The 27,805-nt window shown below is 36.3% G+C and overlaps 1 long non-coding RNA gene across 1 annotated transcript; it reads left to right on the top strand.

Annotated features, from left to right (window-relative positions):
* LOC138806255 (uncharacterized) lies at positions 1-27,715 on the top strand. Its single transcript, XR_011365753.1, has 4 exons — positions 1-88; positions 354-496; positions 6,204-6,277; positions 27,636-27,715. It is a non-coding gene; the product is annotated as an uncharacterized lncRNA (long non-coding RNA).
* The last annotated feature ends 90 nt before the right edge of the window (positions 27,716-27,805 follow it).

Below are 27,805 nucleotides of genomic sequence, written 5' to 3'. Positions count from 1 at the left end.
GTGGAGGAGAAGGATCTGAGAACTGCAGACAGGATTCTGGCAACACCACTCAATGGATATTCTTTCTTCTTTTTGCTAAGGGACTTTGGTAAAGCAAGATTCCTCCCCTAGAACCAATAACCTGGTAGGACTCAGAGATATTGACACTCTTGAAAATTTCTCAGACAGATCAAAGTGATAGGCTTCAAGAAGAAAATGTTGTTTATCAAATGTTAAAATTAAGAGGTATTATTATAATTCTGATCCATCCAGGGAAGTTGGATCACATGAATCGTATATGCTAATAGACTATAAAAGAATAATTACACTCACAAGACATAGTTTCAACAAATAATTTGTTCTCTATTTATCAGGCACTGTGTTGCGGCCACATGTGCTACCAGGTACCTGATATTCAGGAGCAGAGCTTAGAGGTAAAGACAGAGACAAGATCAACAGCAGCTAGAATGCAGAAGATTTTATGTGCTCTGTAAATATTTCTGACATAATCATGCAGGTAAGGAGATACTGCTAGAGGATTCCAAACAAGGGAGTTACAAGATAGAACTACATTTCTAGAATTGCTCACAGGGGTGTGTGGCAAACTCTTGGACTCAGCAACACACCCAGCAAGTCACTGTGGCATGTGGTCCACACCCAAAGGAAGAGCAGTGGCTGTGGAGTAGTAACTGTGCCAAGCTGAAGAGATAAGACACTGTGGAATCATGAGAATCTTCTTGAGATGTCCAGAGATGTCTTCATATATATATAATATATATTAAATATATATAAAAGATACTGTACAGAGGGGTTACGGTTACATGAGTAAGGTAATGAGTACATCTCCTATCAAGCATTGTTACCCCCTCTTTGTTTTCCCCTACCATCCCTTCCCTCCCCACCTCTCCAACTTCTCCCTCCCCACTCCACCCCCTGCAAGTTGTACAGTTCATTTTCAACATAGTGTCTTGTACATCTCGTTACAATAGGTCAATCCGTTTCCTTGTTGCACTGTTTTGTTATTTCCCTTCCCCTCCCCAAATTAGAAAAATGTATATACAAGATGCAGGGAACCAGAATCAAATAAAGTGGAAACAGGGGTTATACCATGGGGAAAGAACACACAAAAGAAACAAAAAAAAATCACATAGTACATCAAAAAAACAGCTACAAAGATAAAAACCTCTTGTGTCCCTATCTTGGGGTTCATTTCACTTAGCATCATCTTATATGGTCATATGTGCATAGTTTTTGACCTTTTATGCTTGTCTGGTAAAATTATTCTAAAAATATACTAGTTATTGCAAATAAAGGAAACCATGGGACATATGTTTCTTTGGGACTGGCTTACCTCACTTAATATAATTTTTTCTGTCTTTCCATTTCCTAACAAATGGGGTGGTGTCATTCTTTCTGTTGGAAGCATAGATTCCATTATATATACATATAATATATGATATATTTATCAAGAAAATGTGATATATATATATATATATATATATCTTAATCTATTCATCTACTGAGGAGCATTTGGGTTGTTTCCCTATCTTAGCTATGGTAAATAATGTTGGATAGGACAGATGAACATCGTGAAAATGGCAATACTGCCAAAAGCTAAACTACTAATTCACTGTGATACCTATCAATATCCCAAACTCATTCTTCAGTGAAATAGAAGCAACCCAAAAATTCATATGAAGCAATAAAAGACCCTCAAATAGCAAAAGCAATCCTTAGCAGAAAGAACAGTGCTGGAGAAATATCAATACCAAATTTCAAACTTTACTACACAGCCATAGTAATCAAAATAACTTGGTACTGGTATAAGAACAGACCTGAGTACCAATGGAATAGAACTGAAGACCCAAAAATGAACCCACAGACCTATAGCCACCTAATCTTTAATAAGGGAGCTAAAAAAATAGAATGGAAGAAAGACAGCCTCTTCAGTAAATGGTGCTGGAAAACTGGTTAAACACCTGTAAAAACTTAAACAGAGATGTCTTTTTTAAAACTGTAGGAAGTAGTAGATTTATTCACAAATAAGTCTGACTTGAAAATATCCTGGGAAGGAAATAAGATATACAAAGCATTAAACTGAGTAATCAAAAGACTATCCAGGCCAGGAGCTGGCAGCTAATGCCTATGATCTTAGCTACCGAGGAGGCTGAGATTTGAGGATCACAGTTCAAAGCCAACCTGGCAGAAAAATGAGACTCTTATCTCCAATAAACAACTCAAAAAAGTCAGAAATACTGATGTATCTCAAATGGTAGAGCACAAAGACGCTCAGGGACAGTGCCTAGGCCCCGAGTTCAAGTCCAGGATTAGCAAAACAAACAAACAAACAAACAAACAAATAAATATAAAAGAATCCAGATACTTCAGCACTTACTAGGGTTATATGTAAGTCCAATGTACTACAAATAAAACCATTCAACAAAATTTCTTTTAAAGTAAAGAATAAAGAAATTTTAAATTCTAGCTGGAAACTAAGAGAAAAATACCTAAGATAATTGAGAAATATAAGGCTTCAGAATCTGCAATAAAATATTAAAATAATAAATCAATGGAACAACACAGAGTTTAATATTAGTGTCTGATACAAATGGGAATTAGAATATGCTACACTCAAAAAAAAAGAATATGCTATACTCATTGAAGCATGAATAGATTCTTCAGATAGTGGTGTGGTAAGAATCTCATAAGAATAATATATTAAGATATATACAATAAATATTTGGAACAATAAATTTCAGGTGAGAGTGAAAGTTGAATGAAATGTACACATATGAATGTGTACAGGTATATACACAGAGAAAATTAGAGGAAAATATAAAGGTATATGCTTCTTACCTTATGGCAAAAGAGAAATTTTTCTTTCAATAAGACATAGAACTTTTAAGGAAAAGAGAACAGTTGTGTATTATCAACAACACCATAACAAAGCTAAATTCTGTCACTGGACAGAGTGAGAGAGTGTTGGCAAAGTGGGAAAAAAAGCTTTATTTGAAATACTTGAAGTATGTGGGTCCTCTCTGTATTTCTAACAATTCAATAAGAAAAAGAATAATGCAAAAGAAAAATTGGCAAAGAATATAAAGTGACTTTTCACAGGAGAAGAAAAATAAGTGCCCAATTAGTACTTCAATGAGCACTAGTAATCAGCACTTGTAATCAAGAGTATGTAAATTAAAATAATCAAATATTATTTTCACCTCTTAAGCTAACAAAAAACATCAAATGTTGACGAGGGCTCGGGCAAACCATTTTTCTCATTCTTAATTATGGTGGATCAATCAAATAAATTCTAGCAAACAACTTGGCAATGGCAAATAAAAAGTTCTAATGATAATTTGTTAGGTGTACCTTGCATTTTCACTTCTAGGTATTTATTCAAGAGAAGCAATTCATGCATTCACAGGAAGAAAAAGGATGTTGAGGATTGCACTGTTTAGAGTAAACATACATAGAAACAACTCAACATGGCCTTAGCTGGCCCTAGAAAGATGCTGAATCAGATGTGATGTTTTTGTTCAATACCTCTGAAGCTCTAAAATATTGAAACTGCAAAATCTTCATACCATACTGATATAGTAAAAAAAGGAAAGGAAATTGCACAACAATATGGACAAAGATAGCCATGCAAATACATTTGAAGTACATATAAATTAATTTTTTAGTATTTAATTTAATTTAATTTTTTTTTGTGTTGGTACTAAGGCTTGAATTCAATGTTTGGGCACTTAGAGTTTTTTTGAGCCATATCTCTACCTCCAGCTTCTTGTGGGTTAATTGGAAACAAGAGTCTCAGACAGCTCTACCTGGGCTGGTTTCAAACCACTATCCTCAGCTGTCTCCTGAGTAGCTAGGACTACAGGTGTGAGCCACCAGCACCCAGCTAAATATCTGCATATTTTAAAATGTACAGAAAAGGATAGCAATGCACAAGGAAGAAGAAAAAACCATACTGGTGGGTTGGTCTAAGACAGACATGTGAAAGAAAAAATTTGCTTTGTTTGTGGTGTTGAATGTAACTAAAATACTGATTTGTGATAAAGAAATGGAAGGAATTCCCACCTGATAGTTACAATTTCCTTTTGTGAAACCACATGAAATATAATCCATTGATTGAAAGTAAACATCATCAGTATAGTGATAAAAGCTCAGAATGGCTTCTTTGGGATTTAAGGCCCAATCTGAGGTTAAAAGCCTTAAGTTTGTAAGACAGACACCAAATTACAAGGTTTCTTTATTGTCCCCATCAGCCTTCAGTAGGAAGTGGTGAACTGGGAGAAATGATAGATGGATTAATGCAAGATGTGGTGACTCACAGAACACATGGAGGGGAGAGTCCCAAGGATGTGAGAGAGTGGAAAGGATGTAAATTATGGGGTGAGGATGAGGGATTTGAAGAAACAGCAAGAATCAAGTAACTGGAGGTCTTTTGAGGTCCTTTACTCTAAACTGCCAGTTCAAATAAGTTTTCTGGTTTTTTTCCTCATGGTTTGACCTTCTCTTACTGATTTATGAGGTATTAATGCTTTCCTATATGTCTTGAGAATATTCTTGTTCTATGAATTAAGGAATGAGAAGGTGGAGAGGATGAAAGTTATCATGAGAAAGACTAACATACTGGCTAAAATTTCATCTATGAGAAGGGCTTGCAAACATGGTTTTAAAAAAAATGAAAGACTAAGATATTTTTGTGACCAGGGAATTGGATCCATTGTTGATAGGAATTTTTTTTTTTTTTTTGTCGGTCGTGGGGCCTGAACTCTGGGCCTGGGCGCTGTCCCTCAGCTCTTCAGCTCAAGGCTAGCACTCTACCACTTGAGCCACAGCACCACTTCCGGCTTTTTCTGCTTATGTGGTACCGAGGAATCGAACCCAGGGCCTCATGCATGCAAGGCAAGCACTCTACCACTGAGCCACCTTCCTAGCCCGTTGATAGGAATTTTGAGTTCCTTTGGGAGCTAACTTGGAGCTTGTGGAAGCAGAAGACTAAGATGAGTGCCAGAGATTTAGGTTTCTTAGTGGTAGAGGTGAGGGAAGATGGACAAGAGTTTGCCAGATTCATTCTACTGAATAGCAAAGGAGATAGGATTTGTACCGACGTAGAAGCATGATGGCCTGGGAAGGAAAATGGCAGCTTGGGAGAAGAGATTTTAGAATTGCATGGATTTGGGAAGTGATAGAAACTACTAACATATGAGAAGTCTGCTGCAGCAGGGGTGTCTGTTACTTGCTACTTAGGAGTTTCAGTTGCTTTTTATTAATCTCTTTGTACTCATAATTGTACATGTTTGACTAAGGGTTGAGAAGTATCATACAACATGAGTCTTTTCTTTAGGCATCATTGGTAAACTATGAGTTTTATGAGAACCTGTTGAAAAACTATCTCAGATTCTTCATCACTTATATTCTACCAACAGATTATTTTGCATTACCACACCAAAGTCATGTGTTCTGTATTTATGCAAGTGACACCTTCTGTTTCAGTTTGCAGGTTGGATGAGGTTTCAGTCAGGAAAAGGATGCAAAACAGTACATACTCAGCATCCTGTAGAATGAGAAATTTTAAACTAGGGAACAGATTGAAAGATGTTATTTGAAATTTTACCTTATAAGATTTAAGATCCACCCAGCTAAGTGTTTCATTAAATATGTTCCCTGTTGTGGCTCCATTTTGAGTGTTGGCTCTTCCTTTGGCAGCCATTCATTTAGCAAAAAAGCCTGCAGGTCACTCAGCAAGCACTGGAAATAACCATTTGGGCAGTCAGAAAGAGCAGATGTCATCCTGCTTTATAAGATGATTAAATAGAAGTTGACTGGTTCTATTTGAGCTTTCTGTATTGCAATCAACACTGACAACCTTTCTTGGAAAGTGAAATTAGGTCAACTATGAGAATGAACCAGGTTTGTTTACCAATCTACAGTTGCTTACTCTGCAATTTCAGAACATTTCCTTAGGCTGACATGAACTTGGTTGATGGGATAATAAATATAGATTTGTTACAGTTGGAAAAAAAAACATTGAGTAAGTAATACCAATAAAGTAATACTGAAAAAGGCAACAGGAATAGAGTTTAAATATTTAATTTTTTATCTGATTTAATTAAAGATAGTAGTCTTAAGAATCTCTCCAGAGAAGTTACTTTTTGTTCCTTTCAGTGATTTTGACCATTCTCCCATTAACTTAAAGAATTATAATTATTTGACAGCTGCAATGGTTTGAATGATTACATCACTTCAAAATTCATCCAAGGTGATGAGATGAAGAGGCGAGGCTTTAGAGGTGATTATTGCTTTTTAATTTTTCTCCTTCATTTGTCATTTTACACAGATTAAAATTAAAAACTTTTAATATTCTCTCAATCAACAAATGTTCATACAGTCCCGGTTTCAGGTTCTAGAGTATAGTTTTGGAGTTTATATTCTAATAGGGAAAGGAGTACCACCTTTAACTTGTAGACAAAGAACAGGAAAGTAACTTTACAAAAGTAGTAAGTACTGTGGAAGAAGTGAAATGAAGCAATAGGAAGACGAATGGGAAGGTAGGTCTAAAGAGAGGTTTGTTTGTAGCTATAAAAGCTAAAGCCAAATGACTATTGAGTTGCCAAGAGCCTTTCCTGAGCTAGAGTAATGATATCAAACACATCCAGGGCCATATGCATGTATACATGATCAAATTGAGGAAGGAATGGAATACCCAGGATATTCAATTACATCTAAGAAAATGAATATCAGGATGCTGAAACATGTCTTTTTAAAAATTTTATTGTAAAAATAGTGTACAAAGGAGTTATAGTTATATGAGTAAGGTAACCAGTACATTTCCTATCTAGCATTGTTACCTCTTACTTTTTCCCCCTACCATCCCTTTCCTCTCCACTTACCCAACTCCCCCCACCTTTCCCCAAGTTGTAAAGTTCATTTTCAACATAGTGTCTTGTATATCTCATTGTTACAATGGGTAAACCTATATCCTTATCTCAGCATTTTGTTATTTCCCTTCCCCTCCCCAAATTAGAAAAATGTATATACAAGATGCAGGGCACTGACATCAAATACAGTGAAAACAGGGGTTATACCATGGGGGAAAGAACATACAAAAGAAACAAAAAAATCACATAGTACATATTAAATACGCTAAAAACAATAGCAAGAAAGAAAAACAACTACTTGTTTCCCTATCTTGGGGTTCATTTCACTTAACAACATCTTATATGGTCATATGTACATAGCTTTGGACCTTTGCTGCTTGTCCTCAACTTACACTAGTTATTGAAAATAAGGGAAACCATGGGATCTATGTCTCTTTGGGCCTGGCTTACTTCACTTAATATAATTTTTTCCAAGTCTTTCCATGTCCTAACAAATGGAGCAATGTTATTCTTTCTGATGGAGGCATAGAATTCCATATTATACACCATGTTTTCTTGATCCATTCATCTACTGAGGAGCATCTGGGTTTGTTCCATTTCTTAGCTATGGTAAATAATGCTGTGATAAATATAGTTGTGCTGGCAGCTTTAGTATAGCCTTGTTTGTGATCGGTTGGGTAAATGCCCAAAAGTGGGATTGCTGGGACATAGGGGAGCTCTATATGGAGTCTTTTGAGGAACCTCCATACTGCTTTCCAAAGTGGTTAAACAAGTTTACACTCGCACCCACAATGCAGTAGGGTTCCCTTCTGGCCACATCCCCTGCAGCATCTGTTATTATTAAATTGCTTGATGATATCCATTCTAACTGGGATGAGGTGGAATCTCATTGTTGTTTTGATTTGCATTTCTTTTATGGTTAGAGAAGATGAGCATTGCTTCATGTGTCTATTGGCCATTCTTATTTCCTCTTCAGAGAAGTTTCTCTTTAAATCTTTAGCCCATTTTTTAATTGGGCAGTTGTTTCGTTGAGGATTTGCTGTTGGGCGATTAATTTTTTGAGTTCCAGGTAAATTTTAGATATGAGACCTTTGTCCACTGTATGGCTAGTGAGGATCTTCTCCCAATCTGTGGGCTTTCTATTGATCATGCTAGCCATGTCCTTTGCCATGCAGAAGCTCTGCAATTTCATACAATTCCTTTGATTTGTTGTGTTTCTGGGTCTTTATTAAGAAAATCTTGACCTGTGCCAAGGAGCCCTAGAGTTTTTCCTATTCCTTCCTAAAATGTTTTCAGGGTGTCTGCTTTGACTTCAAGGTCTTTGATCCATTTGGAGTTGATTCTGGTGCAGGGTGATAGATAAGGATCTAGCTTTAGTTTTCTATAGGTGTTTAATAAATTTTGCCAGCACCATTTACTGAAGAGGCTATCTTTTTTTCATTCTATTTTGTTTTATCTCCCTCATAGAAGATTAGGTGGCTATAGATCTGTGGGTTCATTTCTGGGTTTTCAGTTCTATTCCATTGGTCTTCGGGTCTGTTCGTGCACCAGTACCAAGCTGTTTTATTATGGCTTTATAGTAGAGTTTGAAATTTGTCATTGATATTCCTCCAGCACTGTTCTTTCCGCTAAGGATTGTTTTTGCTATTCGGGTTGCCTTGAATTTGTAGATTGCCTTTGGCAGTATTGCCATTTTCAGGATGTTAATCTTCTCTATCCAGGAGCATGGGAGGGTTATCCACTTCCAAAGTTCTACCTTAATTTCTTTTTTTAGGTTTTTAAAGTTTTCATCGTAGAGGTCCTTCACTTTAGTTAACTCCTACGTATTTTATTTTTTTGTGGGGCTATTACAAAAGAAGTTGCTTTCCTGATTTCAGTCATGCTTTTCTCATTGGTGACATACAGAAAAGCCCTTGATTTTTGAGGGTTAATTTTATACCGTGCTACTTTGCCAAAATTTGGAATCAGCTTGACTAATTTGGGAGTGGAGTCCATGGGATTCTTTAAATACAAGATCATGTCATCTGCAAAGAGGGAGAGTTTTACTTCATCTTTTCCTATTTGGATCCCCTTTATATTAGCCTTTTGTCTTATTGCTGTAGCTAAGCATTCTAATACTAAATTGAAGAGAAGTGGAGAGAGTAGACATCCTTGTCTCATTCCGGAGTGTAGAGGAAATGGCTTTAACTTTTCACTATTAAGTATAATGCTGGCTGTAGGTTTATCATACACAGCCTTTATTATACTGAGTAATGATCCATGGATTCCTACTTTTTCCAGAGCCTTCGTCATAAAGGAGTGTTGGATCTTGTCAAATGCTTTTTCTGCATCTATTGAGATAATCACATGTTCTTATCCTTGCTCTTGTTGATGTGATGAATTAATTGATTTGCATATATTGAACCAGCTTTGCATCCCTAAAACGAATCCTGTTTGATCATGGTGTATGATTTTTTTGATGTGTTGTTGAAGTCAATTGGCCAGAATTTTGTTGAGAAGTTTTGCATCGATGTCCATCAAAGAAATGGGTCCATAGTTCTTTTTCTTTGATGAGTCCCTGCCTGGTTTTGTCATGAGGGCTTCATAGAAAGACTTCGGTAATGAACTTTCTCTTTCAATTTCATTGAAGAATTGGAGGAGTATTCGTGTGAGTTCTGCTTTGAAGGCCTTGTAGAATTCAGCTGTAAATCCATTCGGTCCTAGTCTTTTCTTGGATGGGAGGTCTCTTATTGCTGTTTCTATTTTGATGCTTGATATGGGTCTGTTAAGTTGGTTTAAATCATCTTGGCTTAGTTTTGGCATGTTGATATTTGCTAGAAAAGTGTCCATTTCTTCCAGATTCTCAAACTTATTAGCATAAACATTTGTTCTGAATCTTGGTTGTTTCTGTGGTGATAGGAAACATGTCTTGACTGAGGATGAGGAGGTTCAATGGAGATGGGTGGCTGACAACTTCAAAGAGAAATGGTCAGCAAATATCTTCATAAACATGTACAGATCTGAAAAATGGAACTAGGAAAGTTGATGCAATGGATAGGATGGGATAGTTGGGAGTGGGAGGAGAATGATGGATGTATGCCTTTGATCAAGATCCATTGTACACAAAAATAGACATGTTAAATCAAAACTCCCTTGAATAACGGAAAGTAATTGGAATAAAAGAACTAGAGTTGTGATTTAAAATGTTCTTTGGAGCTTATCTACATATTATACAAGCATCAAGTATTACTCTTTTTTAATAAGTATTACTCTTTTAATGAAGTTATTTTAGTTTTTATTTTACTTTTAAATAATTGTACAAAGACCTTACAATTCCATCTCACGTTCTGAATACAGTACATCTTGATCAATGTCACCCCTTCCATTGTTTTCCCCTCCCATCTTTACCCTCAAGTTACATTGTTTAATCTTTATACAATGTACATTGAATATAATGACCACATTTGCTCAGTTTTTTTAAACTAACTTAAATATTTTGCAAAGGTATACACATAGTGAACTTTAAGATTTTAAAACTATCATATTTATCGAGGTGTAATTTATCATCATAGTTAGATGTGCTCATTATTTGCTTTATGTAACTACAGAAAAGAGTTCCCTTTTTTGAAGCACATCACAGAAATGGAATCATCATGAAATACTCTAGTTTCTTGTTTGTTTCCTTCATCATAGTATCTTTGAAAGTCATCTTGTTGTTTTATATATCTATTAATTTAATTTTGTTTAGCTAATGGGTATATATTCAATATCCATATATTTTCTGGCTACTTAGGTTGTTTCCAGGTTTTAGAAACAATATGGCACATGGCACATTATTTCAAACTTAGCTTAAGATGACACACATTTGTTTTTCACCCAGTGCTGCTTAGCTGGGTGCTCTGTAAGGCTGCATCAAGGTGTCAGCCAAGACTGGTCTCTCATCTGGAGGAGAAATCTTCTTCCAGACTTACTCAGGTTGTTGGCAGAATTCATTTCCTGGAGGCTGTAGGCACAGTGGCTTGCTTTTTTAGTGCCAGAAAGGGAGAGCAACACTTACTGTGGAGAGTCTGCTATCAAGATGGAATCTTATATAACAGCAAAAATCACAGGAGTGAAATCACATCACTTTGCTATGTTCTGTTGGTTACAAATAAGTTGCTGGTCGCACAGATACTAGAGGATAAGGAAGGCATTGTGCTGGGATATAAACATTAGAAAAAGAGGACCAGGTGGTCTACCCTCTAGTCCATGGTCATAGGCTATTGCAAGAAAAATTGCTCTGAGTTCTTTGTGTACAAGATTTTGATGGACATATGTTTTTTGTTTTTTGTTTTTTTTTAGAACAAACACTCAAGAGTGGAAATGCTGAGATATGTGGTAAAATATATTTAACTTTTTAATAGACTGCCAAGCTATTCTCAAGAGCAGTTGTAGCATTTTAAATTCCTACCAAAATGTATAAAATTTCCATTTGTTCCACATTATCACCAGCATTTGCTATTGTTGGTTGCTTTAATGTTAGCCATCCAAGGGAGTGTGGAGTGGTATCTTATGGTGGGTTTCCTTTGCATTTTCTTAATAACTAATGATGCTGACCATTTTTATATGTTTGTTGGCCAGTCATATATTTCCTTTTGTGAGTATTTATTCAGATCTTTGGGGCTTCTTTTTATTGAGTTGTTTGCGTTTACATATTTTTGATACAAGCCATATGTCAGATACACACACACACACACACACACACACACACACACACACACACACACACAACCTAGTCATTTGCTTTCAAGAGCAGAAGGTTTTAATTTTGATGAAGACTATTTTATCATTTTCCTCTTACTATCTATGCTTTTTGCCTTTTATCTAAGTAATCTTTTTTTTTTTTTTGGGTCCGGTTGTGGGGCCTGAACTCTGGGCCTGGGCACTGTCCCTCAGCTCTTCAGCTCAAGGCTAGCACTCTACCACTTGAGCCACAGCGCCACTTCCGGCTTTTTTCTTTTTGCTTATGTGGTGCTGGGGAATTGAACCCAGGGTCTCAGGCATGCAAGGCAAGTGCTCTACCACTGAGCCACCTTCCCAGCCCTTATCTAAGTAATCTTTACCTACTCTAAGCTCACCAAATATTCTTCCACGTTTTCCTCCACAGGATATATATAGTTTTATCTTTCCTGTTTGGTATATAATAAATTATAGATTAATTTACATGCAAAGTATAAAGTGATAATTTAATTTTTTTCCTTATGATCATCTACTTACATAAACGCACTTTTGATAAGACTATCCTTTTGTTATTGAGTTATCTTGTTCCCTGGAGAAAATTCAGCTGACCATATAGCCACAAGTCTGTTTATTCTGTTAGCAATATATTACTGTCCTGGTTACTGTAACTGTGTAGTAAGTCTTCAGATTTAGTGCACTCATTTCTGTCATAATACATTGGCCATTATAAGTCTTTTTATTTAAAGATAAATTTGAGAATCAGCTTGTCTACTTTTTAAGAAAAATCTGGATTGAATTATTTCAATTTCAATTGTGTTAAACTAATTTCGGGAGAGTCAACATCTTATTAATATTTAGTATTCACATCCATGAAGATGATTTATCTCCTTTTTTTTACTTAAAGCTTAATATTTTCTTTGCATTCTTCATGTGCAGTCCTGCACATAATTTTGTTAAATTTATCTTTAAGTTTCATGTCATTTAACTGCTATTTTTAGTAAGTATTCCATTGCTCATTGTGTAGCTATTCTTCTTCTTCCCATTAGTATCATAGAGTAAAAAATCGGGAAAATTAATTAATCTGCCTGAGTTCTCATAGGAAGTAAACAGCACAAGTGGATTTGAGGCCCAGGAGTACTGACATTGAGCCCTACTTTGACTCAATGGTGTCAAGATATGTTGGGATTGTCTTCCTGACTTAGACTTGTCTTACAAGTGAAAAAACTGGTATCTGCAATGATTCACAACTAAGCCAGCAGGTGTATTTGAAGTTACCCTCATCTTGTTTTCATTAATTCATGCAATGATATATTTGGGGGGACACATATGAGGAGTGGTGTTATATTTAGAAGCCAAGGATATAAATGGAAACTTGTCCTAAACACCAGAATCATTTTTTTATTGGTTACCTCTGGAAAACTTGTGAACTATTAATAAGTGCTTAACAAGATACATATATTAATATGTAAGACTTGTTTTTATCAATATTATATCTTGAAATTTAATATAATTACTATCTTATAGTAATAATACCTTATTAACCATTATATATAATATATATGTATACATCCTAAAGAATAACAGATTACAAACTTAAAATATAACAGTCACCTAACCTAGCTAGGTGTGACGGCACACCTATGTAATTCTAGCTACTCAGAAGATGGAGATTTGGGAATGTCACAGGTTGAGGTCAACTCTAGCAGAGTTTGCAAGACCCCAAACTCAGAAGAGGAAAAAACTATGTATTGTGGCAAGTGCCTACCAATCTAACTACTTTGCAAAGTATAAACAAGAGCTTCAAAGTCTAGGCAAAAGCTATCTCAAAAATAAGGAGGGGAAAAAGGACTGGGATTTGGCTCAAGTGACAGAGTACCTGCCCAGTAAATGTGAGGTGCTGGGTTTAAACTCTATAATTGCATAATACTAATATGTAAATACATAAAGAGAGTGATCTTACCAAACAACAAAAGATCCTGTGCAGGTACTGGGGTTAAAATGAAGTTGGACAAGCTCTCATTTATCCAAGGATGTACAAAATCATATAAGCTACTCTTTTCTTCTGGTACTAGGGATTACAATTTACCTTTCTCTTTGTTAGAGTTTTCAAAATGGTGGTGATAGTGCACACCTGTAATTCCAGTTACTTGGGAAGCAAAAGCAGAAAGTAACTCAGGAGTCCAGGAAAGGGCTCAAAAGGCAAACAACAATCAAAAGCAAAGAATATGATGACATGAGTGATAACACTTGTCCAGCTTGCATAAGGCTCAGTCTCCCAACATTAAAAAAATTGTTTATTATTCTTGTCAAGTCCTCATGAATATGAGATTTTATGGAGATTTTAGAGGTCAAATAAATCTTTTCTGTTTTTTTTTTTGACAAGTAGAAGTAAACAAAGATGACAGCTATTTAACTTACTGTTTTTATTTTTTTAATTGAAAATCCTGTGACAAGATTCCTACCACTACTACAAAATTACTAAGGTTCCATGCAGTGTTTAGAGAGACATGTAAAGGTGTAAGTCCTCCTAGAGGTGATCACATGGCCCAGAGGTTTTGGAGACCATGTAAAGACAGCCAGCCACAGTGCAGAGCTATAAATGGACCTGTTTTCACAGCTGGGAACTGTCTGTGTGTAGTTCATGTCACGTGACCCACAGCATGATTTAACTAAATGCTCTGTCCTTCCCAAAGTTTATCTGTGGTCATGATATCCCATAAGTAAAATATAGATGACATTAAGGTGCTTTGAAATGTGCTCCACCTGGCTGTAGTCCTAGGAGCTAAATGAAAGGGAAAAAAAGAAAAGAAAAGCCTAAAAGACTTGAAATTAAATGGCTTTCTTTAAGACACTTGCCCTAATGGTGTTAATGGCTCTAATGTACCCTTATCTTTACAAAGCCCTTTCACTTTTTATGAAAGTAGAGCCATTAAGGAAATTAAACGTGAGTGGATGAAGGAGGGCTGGGGCAAAGAGCGAGCAGCTCTGTGGGTCTATCCTTTTGCTTTACCCTGACAAGGTCTTATGAACTATTTTGTCCAGAAAACCAACTCTAAGATAAATACCAAAATCTACTTTAGGTAGAACAAGTATTTCGATTTCCTTAGTATCTGAACACCAGTTTTTATGTTTTTCTTCTTTATGTTTTCTTAACTTCTATTTTTTTGACCATACCTTAGATTCATGTTAATATCTATATGATCACAGGTGAACATATTATAATGCTTTAAATGTAGTAATTACATATGGATATGATAATTATGTACTTTCTTCTGTAATGTGCACTGTTTATTTGTATTTTTCCTATGGTGTGTCTGTGTGTATTGGTGAAAATACACACACTCACACACACTTCTTATCTCTGTTTCAGTAGCTTGGACTCATGGTATCCTTTATATCACCATGAACAATTTTGGAAAAAGAAATAATGTATTCTTTGAGTAAACTATACCTATATATTAATTTACAGCTAAGTATGCAATACTTCTTCTTTTATATATAGATAGAATTTTTTTTTTTCGTTCGTGGGGCCTGAATTCTGGGCCTGGGTGCTGTCCCTCAGCTCTTCAGCTCAAGGCTAGCGTTCTACCACTTGAGCCACAGCACCACTTTTATATAGCTAGATTAGCCATTCATCAGAAGTACTGAGAGAGAAATCAGGGATTTCAGCAGTTGTATTCTAGTGGGGAAATACACACACACACACACACACACACACACACACACACACACACACACATATATGAGGGACAATTCATATTATCTTATAATACTATCAGGGACAACTCATGTATATATCCCCACTAGAACACAACTGCTTAAAAGGGCAAAGTGCAAATAAATTTTGAATTAAATGCTCCCTAACTCCTTTAGTGGCCACCAAGGGAACACTGAGTTCAACAAAATAATATTGTTGAACCCTCTCCAGCTGACATGTAATGGCTAAGAGGAAGGGGGAAGAAAATAAAGAACAGTTTTCAGGCCAGGCAGCAAGGCCATTCACAGGGAGGGGGTAAGCAACATTATCTGATCTTCAGCTATTTTACTGAACAATTAAGGACCTGCAGTCTGAAGAAGTTCAAAGCTAGTCTTGAAGCCAGGACTCCTCAAGACTCCAGCTGACATTAAATGACAAGGAAGAATTCAGAGGCTAGACAAAGCTGTTATTATGAGCCACTGGGTAGAAAAAAATAAAATTTTCAAAAAGGGAGAAAAAGGAAAGGGGGGAATGCAGAGAAGAGTTTAGGAACAATTTTGTACTTGATTTTTCAGTAAATTAAATCCAATTTTAAAGTCTTCTCTAGCTTCTTTGATAGAGTCTCAATTACCAAAAACTTTCAATGTTCTTAATGAATATGCTGATCAAAATGTCCATGAAAAGCCTTTGAAAAATAAAAAATGATGATCAATTATTTTTTATTAACTTCTCATTTCAATGAAAAAGCTTGTCACATTTATAGGTTAAATTCTTTGGAAATGGTACTGGCTGTCATTTCAGGAGAAAAAAAAAGCTCTAATTTCATTGCTATCTTATTAGAAAAACATTCTAATCTTAGAGTCTTTGTTAATGGACTGTGGGCATTACCAAAATTGAAAGAGATAAAACTAGTGACTTTAGACATTAATGTTAGCTCCATATTATTAAGAGAAATAAAAAGTCTCTAAAACCCTTAACTAATATCTATACACCAATATTATTAAGGACTTAATATCTGTTAAACTAAGTCTGAAAACTAACAAGCAGAAAAGGTCAAAAGCTATTTACAAATGACCATATAAGATGATGTTAAGCGAAATGAACCCCAAGATAGGGACACAAGTGGTTTTGCTTTCTTGCTATTGTTTCTAATGTATTTATAATGTACCATGTGATTTTTCTGTTTATTTGTATGTTCTTCCCCCATGGTATAACCCCTGTTTTCACTGTATTTGATGCCCTGCATCTTGTACATACATTTTTCTAATTTGGTGAGGTGAAGAGAAAAAACAAAATGCTTAAATAGGGATACAAGTTGACCCATTGTAACAATGAGCTATAAAAAACACTTTGTTGAAAAATGAACTTTAGGCTGGTGGGGGGAGAAGTGTAGTTGTGGAGGTGGAAGGGAAGGGATGGTAGGGGAAAAACAAAAGAGGAGGTAACAATGCTTGATAGGAAATGTACTCATTACCTTACTCATGTAACTGTAACCCCTCTGTACAGTATTTTTACAATAAAAACATATAAAAACAAAATCCTAAAAAATACAGACAGCATTTAAAATTCTGTCTTGACCATTTTGGAAAATTAATATAAAAATTTAAAAAGATGCCAGAAAAAAGTACCAATTATAGCACTCACTAAGGACATCAGAACAGACAAGATAACAGCCTGATGGAGACAGGGAGAGTCTATGTCGTTTTAGGTTTTCATTATAAAGTAGGCAACTGGATGATTTGGGGACACTACTTGTGTTCCTCAGATTTTCATCACTATTGCAAATATTTGAGAGAAACAACTTAAGAAGGAAGGATTTATTTTATCTCATGGCTTCTAATGTTTCATTCTATGGTTTGTATGTGGCAAGCAGAACACATGACATAAGAAAGAGATGGGGGGGAGAGGGGGGGAGGGTTCAGAGACATGACCCATGAGCTACTTCTTCCATTAGGCCCTATCTTCCATTGTTCTACTGTATCCCAATAATCCATTCAAATTTTTGATGAGTAATTCATTAATGAAAATAGAGCCCTTATTACCAATCACTTGCCCCAAAGCCAAACTGCAAGTACTGGTTGCAGCAGGAAAGAAAGGCTCTAAGGTATGAGCCTTCCTGGAGATATATCCAAACCAGTTGTCAATCACAAGTCACTTTAATTAAGTTTTAATTGCTAGTGTTGGTAAAGTGGATATAATATATAGACACTATGTTTTGAGGGAATAGTCAATGCAAAAGTGTGTCAAAGATATTTAGAATGGAAGGAAAATCCCATGATTTGGGTGGATTATAAGACATGGTTACTAATTTTACAAGAAAAGTATTTTCAGCAAATGCAGTCCTTATATTGAATGTACATTATATATAAACTGAATTATGGAACTTGAGAGTAGGGATGAGAGGAGAATATGGGGAGAAGAATGGAAAGAGTTTTCATTCTATTTTTTAGCTCCCTTATCGAATATTAGGTGGCTATTTTTTTGCAGCATTATAGATATATAGATATATATATTATATATATATTATATATTATATATATATATAGATATATAGATATATAGATAAAATATGGAACCAACCCAGATGCCCCTCAGTAGATGAATGGATCAAGAACATGTGGTATATACACACAATGGAATTCTATGCCTCCATCAGAAAGAATGGCATTGCCCCATTTGTTACAAAATGGAAAGACTTGGAAAAAAATTTGTGAGTGTAGTTGTGGAGGTGGCCGGGAAGGGACTGTAGGGAAACAACAAAGGAGGAGACAACAATGCTTGATAGGAAATGTACTCATTAGGTTGCTCATGAAACCGTAACCTTCTGTACAGTATTTTCACAATAAAAAACTTACTAAAAAATGGAAGGAGTAACTTTGAACAAGATGTAGGGGATTCATAAATTGACTTATGGAACTGTAACCTCTTTATAGAGCTACTTAATAGTACAAGAAAAAACTATGTAAATTTTAAGATTAGGAAAATGTTACATGGTCATAATTTGAAGGAACAATCTCTTTATACAATGCTGCCTTCTAGGTTAAAATCAAATGTTCACACAATGAAATGTAGTAAGAAGCCTTGGTAAGTTAATGCTAACCAACCTCAGAATATTTAAAAGGCTTTATCGTTTAATCTATTGTTCATCCTGTTGTTCAAACCTAATGCTTGCTTCTTAAAAATGATGCTTGGTTATGCTCATTTGAAGGATTTCTTCTCAATGAAATCCTCTACTAGATTCTTGAATTTTGTCTTCTTCCAGATTAAATCTTGAGTAAAAATCCCATTGACTCAATAAATTCCTGAGCTATATGCCAGTCCAGCACTTATTAAAGGATTTCATCAGTCATTGTTTCTTCCATAACTTAATTCTTTTTTTTTTTTTTTTGCTTGGGAGTGCCTAGGATAAATATTCTCTTGATAAACCTGAAGTCTCCTAACCATCATCAAAATTGATGGCTTAAAAGGAAATATAGTGTTAGCAGCTTAAGTCAATAGTAATTGATTGTTTATTTTTGTGTCACAGTATTTACAGTGTCAACACTTCGCAAAAGCAGTTTCTTGCACAGCTAAACAGCAGAACTGAAGTGTTTGTAAATTCCCATAAAAGCTTGCTCTCTCTTTTTCTCTAATTCATACCCTAATTTATAGCTAATTTCTCTGACTCTAATTTATAGCTCCTCACGCTTTACGAGAGAAGGTTTAAATTATCGAGTATGGTTTAAGTGTCTGTATCTCAGTGTCTGCTATCTCAAAGAATTTTGATGATCTCTCTTCATCTTTCCTTGGTGCAATTTGATTTTCTCCAGTGAAATGAACAAGGATAATTTAGGACTTGGAGAAAACCCACTCTGAAGAAAAAGCTGATCTGAAATGGTAGATTGAGATAGAATGTTGGAACTGTTACTTGAACCTCTCATTATCTTGCAAAACCTACGACAAACGTATGTTTTGAAGGAAGGGAAAATTCTTCAAAAAGTTAGAACTTTCCAAACCTGGGTATTAAGTGGTTGCTAGGAGATTTTTCTAGAGAAGCTTGACAGAGAGTAGGGGTTTCTTGATTTATCTAGAGCCAGAGCTGACCTGAGCACTAGGACAGTGTGATGATGAAAGAGTCACCGGTGACAGTGATTCATGTGGAAGATGGTGGCCTAAAGATAGACAGTGATAGAGGGGAATGATAGGCACACACTTACCCAGACCAGTGGTGGCAGCCCCAGTACAGCATGAAATGTCTGAAGGAAGAGATTTTATCTGCTCTACTCAGTTCTTTCTCACCAACAACCAGAATTCAGTCATAAAAAATAGTCAACATTCAAATAATATTTCTAGAATGAGTAAATGAATGACACATATACATAGTCAACTGGACTTGGAGCCATCTAAAGAGATAGCCAGCTAAGAGCTATTTCAAAACAAATATATCTGGACTTTATCTTCCTTTTGTCCTTCCAGGGCCTCTCTCCACCTTTCCCCATCCTTCTCCATGTCCTGGGAAGCTGATCTTTATGGACTGATAGGAAAGGCCTTACTTTGGTCTAGGTTTTCCCAATGGATTTCTGGAGAATACTAATGAGAGGATAGGCCTAACTTATTACTCCTCTGCCTTTCTCCCTGTGATATTACTCTGCACTGGAAAAAAGGTCTTTAAGTCTGTCTTTTAGGTAGTGTCCTTCATAAACTCTCCCATCTTTCTTTCCTTTTTGGGTCTCCTTATATCAACAACCCTAAAAAACTGAGGTGTCATAGATTCTTATTATCTATGGATATGTGAATCCAAGGAGATTACATAAAATTCAGTACTATAAAATTACTCAAATTTACCTGTGCATTTACCTGTACATGTGCTGTAGGTCTGAGCACCAATACCACATGATTTCAAAAAAAATCACTGTTGTACACAGCCAATACTGAGCACCAAAATCTATATCTTATTTCATGATCTTTAGATGTAATACTGCAGATACTAGATCTTTTTTCTCATATTGTTGTCCAACTTCCTCTAAAAGACATGCTGTCTTTCAACAAGTCTCAAATCACAACCAGCTCAAAGCACAAAAAGCACTTGCTTTTTGTACACTGTTTTGGGGAAAGTATACTACATATTTCCCAAATTAAGGGAAGGAAAATGCTCAGTAGATCACACAATAATTTACATAATTTAATGAGGACATTGCAGGGCTGATTGAGAGCTTCTCCACATCAGCTGAGCTGTGTAACATGTGCAGGGATTTAAAATGTTTAGTTTTGAAAAAAAATAAAATGTTTGTTTTTGAAATTACTTTTATTTATTTTTGATTTGACAATGTTAAAGTAATAATTAATAATAATAAATAATAACTCTTGGATAAAAAAATCACATGAAATAAATCAGTGAATAAGGCTAGTTTATTACATAATTCTTTCCTTAGTGATTTAAGCTTGTCCCTTACTTCAGTAAAGAATATCGATTTCTATGTATCAAGTTTTCTTTAAATTTCTTAGTTTCATTTTACTACCTCTTTTCTGTTGAAATCTTTTCTATGTACTATCAATTCATTAGTTGGATAATGGAGTTTTTTGTTTGTTTGTTTGTTTGTTTGTTTTGGGGGGGTCCGGTCGTGGGGCCTGAACTCTGGGCCTGGGTGCTGTCCCTCAGCTCTTCAGCTCAAGGCTAGCGCTCTACCACTTGAGCCACAGCGCCACTTCCTGCTTTTTTTTCTTTTTGCTTATGTGGTGCTGAGGAATCAAACCCAGGGCCTCAGGCATGCAAGGCAAGCGCTCTACCACCGAGCCACCTTCCCAGCACTGGAGTTTTGTTTTAATATGTTCATTCATATATACAAGTATATCTTGATTACAATGTGTCACTTCATCATTCTTCTCTCCCCTTCCCTTTTCCCAATTTGTCTCATCAAACTTCCTTGTTCCATTTTCATTTATGTACAGATGGCATTTTGATTCTAGGTGCTCTCTTTTTCCCTCTCCCTTCTCTCTCTTCCCATTAGTACTCATACCCTAGACAAGACATGTTTTAACTTCCTACTACTCATTCTTGTTAATTGGTCAAAGGAGTTTCATGCTGGTATCTCACATGGGTTAAATCATCTTTTAGTCATCTCCTTGCCTTCCTCCTCTTAGATGCCATGAGGTGAATAGCTGCCTCCACCATAGGCACTTGTTGCTCAGATATTCTGCTTCCTCATAGGCAGTGGAACCAACCCCAAATGGACTTAAACCTCTGAAACTATGAACCAAAGTAAGTATTTCCCCTACTGAAGTTTTTTCAATCAGCTATTTTGTCACAGAGATGAAAGGCTGACTAGTGCATGGTAAGGACATCCATGGCCTGCTAAAACAGAGCTTTTGTAAACAAGCTACTCAATCCATTAATCTATGTATAATTCATCCTTTCATGAGGATAGAGACCTCATAGTCCAGTCAACCTCTGAAAGGTCCTGAGGGAGGATAGATATACAAGGTAACAAGAACCTAACTATAAGAAAAGTTAAGAGGGCCAGAGTCAGCCATTAGAACAAGGAAGTAAACAAAAAACTAGAGCAGCAGGGTCCTTTCCCATCACCTCCTTTGAGATGTTACATTATAGGAATATCAGGACATAAGGGCTTTATCTCCATCTCCCATCTCCTTTGAGATGTGAGGACCTGCAAGTTCTCCTATTGTTCTTGTTTCTGACAGAGATACAAATATTTTAAGGAGCAGGGTTAGGATGTTAGGAAGAAGGTTTAGGTTGTGGTTTCATGCACCCTCTAGGGGTCCTGGAGCATCTCTCTGTGACCACTGTCCTTTAATACTTCCATTAAGGAAAGCCTTTCAGCTTTGCCAGAGAGGGCATAGTACAAAGGACTCTGTACAAGTCCAAGACATTGGTAGAAATGACTCTGCCACTTGGGCTCCTTGTAGAATAGACTTTAATCTATTAGAGGTATCATGTCACATCATATTCATAGATTCTAAAATGTGAACATCTTTTAAATTTTTGTGTGGTCTGCTGATACTGGAGCTTGAACTCTGGACCTACGTGCTGTCCCATAGCTTTGATGCTCAAGACTGAGGCTCTTCCACTTGAACCACAGCTCCATTTCTGACTTTTTGTAGTGAGTTGGAGATAAGAGTCTACTGGACTTTTCTACCCCGGTTGGCTTGGAACCAGAATCCTCTGATCTCAGCTCTTGAGTAGCTAGGATTACAGGCCCATGTCACTAGTTTCCTGCCAGATGAGAACAACTTGAAAAAGTTATTTTGCTTTTCACCCTCTGATTATGAGGTGGGTCAGGTCTAGCCAGCACCATATTGGCCACATGATTGGCCACATGGTAGATGGTAGGGTCTGGCACCTTGTCTTCAAGCTGGAGGATGGCCTGCCCCAATCCTTGGAGGCAGGGGCAGGCACTTGGCTGATAAATTGCTGGACCTGTCCGTCTAGTGCCTGGGACTAGGTATTCCTAGTCCCCTGCCCCTCTGCCCACCATTACACTATGCCATGTCTCTGTGTTGGCATCCTGTGTCCTGTCTCTTGGCTCATCTCCAGTCACCATGGCATCCCAGTTCAGCTCTCCATCAGAGGTGAATTGGTTTATTGGTATTGTTTTTGTTCTTTCTTTCCTCTCTAGCCTGTTTCTTAGCTATTAAGTGTATTTGTAGGTAGCAGGCTTTTGTTACAACAGGCTGCCTGCAGACTGCTAGTGTTCTAATAAAGACTCCAAGATTCGATCCCTCAAAATATAGCTTCTCTGATAATATACCTTAGAGCAATTACTGGTACCCTGAGGGATACTGGAGAACTACTGCTTCTTGTTCTTATAACTCTGTGAATCTCGTGGTTCTGGTTCCAAGAAGGCAAACAAGAGCACAGCAAGATGACCAAAAATCTTTTGGAACTAGCCATCAATAATGGAGCACCCTGCAGAAAGGACATTCCAATCAAAATCATATGTGAAGAACAGGGCAATGAAACCACAAAAACTGGCATTTACAGGAAAGATTTACTAACTTCTAAAAACCCGAGGTGGGTCAGAAAACTCTACATTTCCTGTTATTAGGAAGGTTGAGAAGGTGTGATCTGATAAGCTCCATAAATGAGAGAAGGGAGGCAGCACAACAAGACAGGGAGGGGGCATTCCACGCATAGCTCTGGGCCTGGGAATGCACTGATGAAAGACTGACTTGCTCCCTGTCTGGGTGGAGAGCAATGGCTGGGTGTGGGAGTGAGGGATAATTAGGGAGCATCCTGGGAAATCTGAATGGAACTGTGAACACAGAGATGAAGTGCTTGGTATGGGACAACTAAAAGGTGTTTTAGGAGTTTTCATTATGAGTGCGAGATGATCAAAGTGATAGAAAGAAAGCCTAATTTGGGATTCAATACTTAAGTCTTAGGAGAAATAAATAAGGTCATGTTTTACTGGGATGTTTTCTCTTTGGTTAAATAACTGGGAGACTTTGAAGTAGAAAAGACAAGGAATTGGGTAACTGAGGAAAATTATATCAAAATTTTGAGTAGCTATGTAAGAAAGCTTAAGCACTGAAGAACCTGAAGTTTTTTTTTTTCCAAAGTCTTAGCTAAACTGTTTTCCCCCATAACAATTTCTCCATTTTCACTACCATAAGATATTCTTTGTTGCTAAAGAGACTACATTGACATGAATGAGATTACTAAGGAATACTTATAGTAAAGTGTCTGACGTTCCAGGTGGTACTGACAATAACACTGGAAAATTTCTTCTATAAAACACTTTAACTTCATTTCTCTTTTCTACTGAAAATAGGTGGTTTATAAAAACACTATCCCCTTCAACTGCAAAAGCAGATGGAAAGAATCATATGTGTATAGATTGATCCATTATACATAAGGGGAATCAGAATATATTTAATATGATCTCTCTCTATACCTATAATACAAACCAACCTTGTGTCTGTGTGTGTGTATGTGTGTGCATGTGTGTTTGTGAGTGCATGCACACACAAGTGTTGGTGTGTACATACATTAATACTGGGACTGGAACTCAAGATCTAGATGCTGTCCCTTAGCTTTGTTTGCTCGAGGCTGACACTTTACCCTTGAGCCATACCTTCAGTCTGGCTTTTTGGTGGTTAATTAAAGATAATAGTCTCAGGGATTTTCCTGCTCAGGCTGTCTTTAAGCCACTATACTCAGATGTTATCCTCTTGAGTAGTTAGGATTATAGATGCAAGCCATTGGCACCCAGCAAAACCAACAAAATTTTAATTCTATATTTTTTAAATTGAAAAAATGAACTTTTTATCCATAGGATAATCCTTCTTTAGAGCCCAAAGAAATTTGTAATTAACTCTAATATAATTTTGAAATGTGTTTAATATCTATCTGCATAGACCTGCTCTTATAATTACTAACTCTTCACATTTGTATAAACAATAAAATATCTCTCAAAGTGATCATTTAAAGATTCATCACATAAGATTTCCCAAATCTGGCTAATTTTTGAGAATATAATTAGTGCTCTAGAAACTACCTTTATCAAGGCAGAATTAATGGCCCAATTATCTCTATCTCGTGGGAGGTCCCAGGTGGAGATGGGTAGTACATAGAATCTGCTCTGGAGTGTTGTGAAATGCTCCCAAATTCTTACATCATTTGGATACTGATGTGTTTCTAACTGCCCTAGGCCAAAAAGGAAGACCTGTACTCATTTCCAACTTTACATTTCTACAATGAACAGCATGTCTCTGGAACAATGCGTTAGGGGAATGGTATCTAACTGAAAAGACAATAAAGACAAGCTCTGAAAGGCCTAAACATCCTTTAGAAATAATGTCTTAAACATCTCTCAGAGCTAGTGTTTAAGGGAAATAATTTGACATAATGAGCAATTCTCCCAAACTTCCATGGAATTTAAATTCAAGCATCCCAGTAGTTTATAGAAGCAACCTTCTGCATCCAAAAAAGGCTTTGATGGGTTCCTCTATCTTCATCTCCATCAATTAGGAGTAAAAGAGAAAGGTTTCATAGGTTAAAAAGAGTAACTTTGAAAAATATGAATTTTTTTAGTAAATCAACAGTAGTCTAAAATTTTGAAACATTGTATTATCTTGAGCTGCAAATTCTGAGTTTAGTGTTATTTACTATAAGTTTTTATCAAGAAAAGGAGAGGAATACTTTGAATATAACAAATTGTACTTTCTCTAGATGTATTTGATTGTTAGGCTTCTGTTAATTAAGGGAAGTTGAAAAAACAATAATAAAACCAGAGTGAATACCACCATAAAAGAAGGCAAGTAGAGGAGATATAATTGAGTTGGGTGAAAATCTTCAAAAGATTTTTTATATCAATTTATGTTTTTTATTATATCACATTCCATTCATATGAACTGTATAGAACATTTTAAGAAAAGAGGAGTCACACTTTATGCCAAAGGCTCTTCATAAATGCTTGAGATATGCTATTTTGCTACTTCTGGGAAACCATGAGGATGTATATTTCCAGATTGGAGATCTTTTCACATTCTCTAATCACTGTGCTATCCCTATCATTTACACTCATCACAAACATATAGTAGGCATTTGCCAAATACTATCAAGGATAAAATGCCACAAGACAGGCACTATTTATATTATCTCACTTAATTTCAGATGGAGAAACAAACATGTGCCGAGGCTTAGTAGAGATCATTGAAGTCTTCAGATGAGAGACTGGGAGAATGAAGAAGAGCTCATGTTCTTAACCACTGTTTTATATTGTCTCCCAGAAATTAGCAAGAGCAGCAATAGTAATAGACAATGCTTACTGCCACATCAAAATTAACTTTGTTATTCTCAGTTGTAGGGAATTTTCCTATCCATGCTACAAATTAATTCATCATGTACTTTGATTTGAGAAAGCTTTGTATTGAGTGAATACTGGGATCAATGTTTATGTCTGTATTTCTACTAATGGGGATAATAATTTCCATTTTACTTTCTAAGGCATATCTTTTTCCCATTAGCTTCTTCATTTTGAGTCCTTAAAGGGAAGCTGTTTTTGCTGATTATTTCTGTTTAAAATTAAAAGAAAACTTTACTGGACACAGTCAGGTTCATGAAGCTCTATCTTGAGCAACACAGCATTGCAGGATGATTGGCAGGTGAATGCCTTCACACAAAGCATCTTGAGTTCAATGGTGGAATAATACTTGTCCTATTTGCTCAGTTCTCAAGCACTACTAAGAATTTTGTTACCAGATTGCTACCAAAAACTTCTTGAAGAATTGTTTAAAGGATACCATTCTGAAGTTATTAAATGAGCCTCAACATGCAGTGAAAATGGTTTCATTTGCCGTTCCATAAATCAGATGTGTAAAACTTTGGAGGTGATTTTGTTCAGCCAGAACACTTTTCATTTCTGACTCACATTTTTTTTTAAAATAACATGGGCTTCCAGTTCTCAATAATTAGCTTTCTTTAAGATGCTTTACTTTCTGTCTAAACTTTAAGAAACTTTCGTGTCTAACCTAAAATAGAGAACAATTCTGAGATGCATATAACAATTTTAACAGTCAAGTAAACTATGTCATCACGGTGGCTGGGCCAGTGTTTGTCCTCTATTGCTGCATGAGAGAGGTGAATCATTGTCTGGAACTTCTTCTCATGTTCATTGGGTGTCTTTTCTTTTGAAGAAGAACCTGGTGATTTTCACTGAAACTGGACAATGCCATAACTTACTTTCCTAATGTTTCCTAGGACTAGGGCGTGGCATCTGACTAACACTTACCAAACAGAGGTATGTTTCTTGACATTGCATTGCCGGTTGGGAGGCTGGCATAATGATACTGACTGCAAAGCATCAAGTCAGGATAAGGTGGCTACTGCTGCATCTGCTTTCTAGAGACACAGAGATAGCTGTTTAATAATAATGTGAAGCAGTTTCTTGGCTTCAGGCTGCAATATCTCTGCCCAGTGGTCATTATGATGTCTTTTCTGTATTTATTTCTGAGATATAATCTAGAGTTTTTCTTGACAGTATAGCCCTGAAATCTAGCACACTAGCTCTCTGACCTCCATGTTATTCACTTTCTGTGCATACAAAGCTAAATTATCTTTTCCAGTTTCTATGTGGGTTGCTAGTTGGTGGGATGTGAAGACCGTATTGTATATTGTTACTCATGTGGTCTCTCTTTTACCCACTGAGCCACCGGAATGAGAGGAACACTGAAGTGCCTGGATTTTGGGAGTAGACACAAGATCTAAGCTTGATATGAACAAAGAAAATAAACTAATACTGTGTTAAGAAAAAAGAGTATTGGAAGTTATCTGTTACATGCAGCCAGCATTCAAATAAAATTACATAAAATAAATTCAGCAACAAAATTGCTGAATTCTAGTAGGTAAATAAAGCAGAATGATTCTCTTGGTTTAGTTTTAAGAGGCCAACACAAGAAAGCTGGAAAGTTGGAGATCCATTTTATGCAGTGTCAAGATGCCGGTGGGATAACTTCGGAGAGCTATAATACAACTGTTGAACCTGTAGGTCTAAGGAAAATATTTACAAAGCATCAGAATAATAGTGAGTATTGCCCTTTTTACTTA

Source organism: Dipodomys merriami, unplaced genomic scaffold, assembly GCF_024711535.1.
Source record: "Dipodomys merriami isolate MVZ:Mamm:240054 unplaced genomic scaffold, mDipMer1.0.p SCAF_4, whole genome shotgun sequence".
In the NCBI taxonomy this organism is placed as follows: domain Eukaryota; kingdom Metazoa; phylum Chordata; class Mammalia; order Rodentia; family Heteromyidae; genus Dipodomys; species Dipodomys merriami.
The sequence above is the reverse complement of the archived record's forward strand: the minus strand, read 5'-3'. Positions and strand labels throughout refer to the sequence as shown.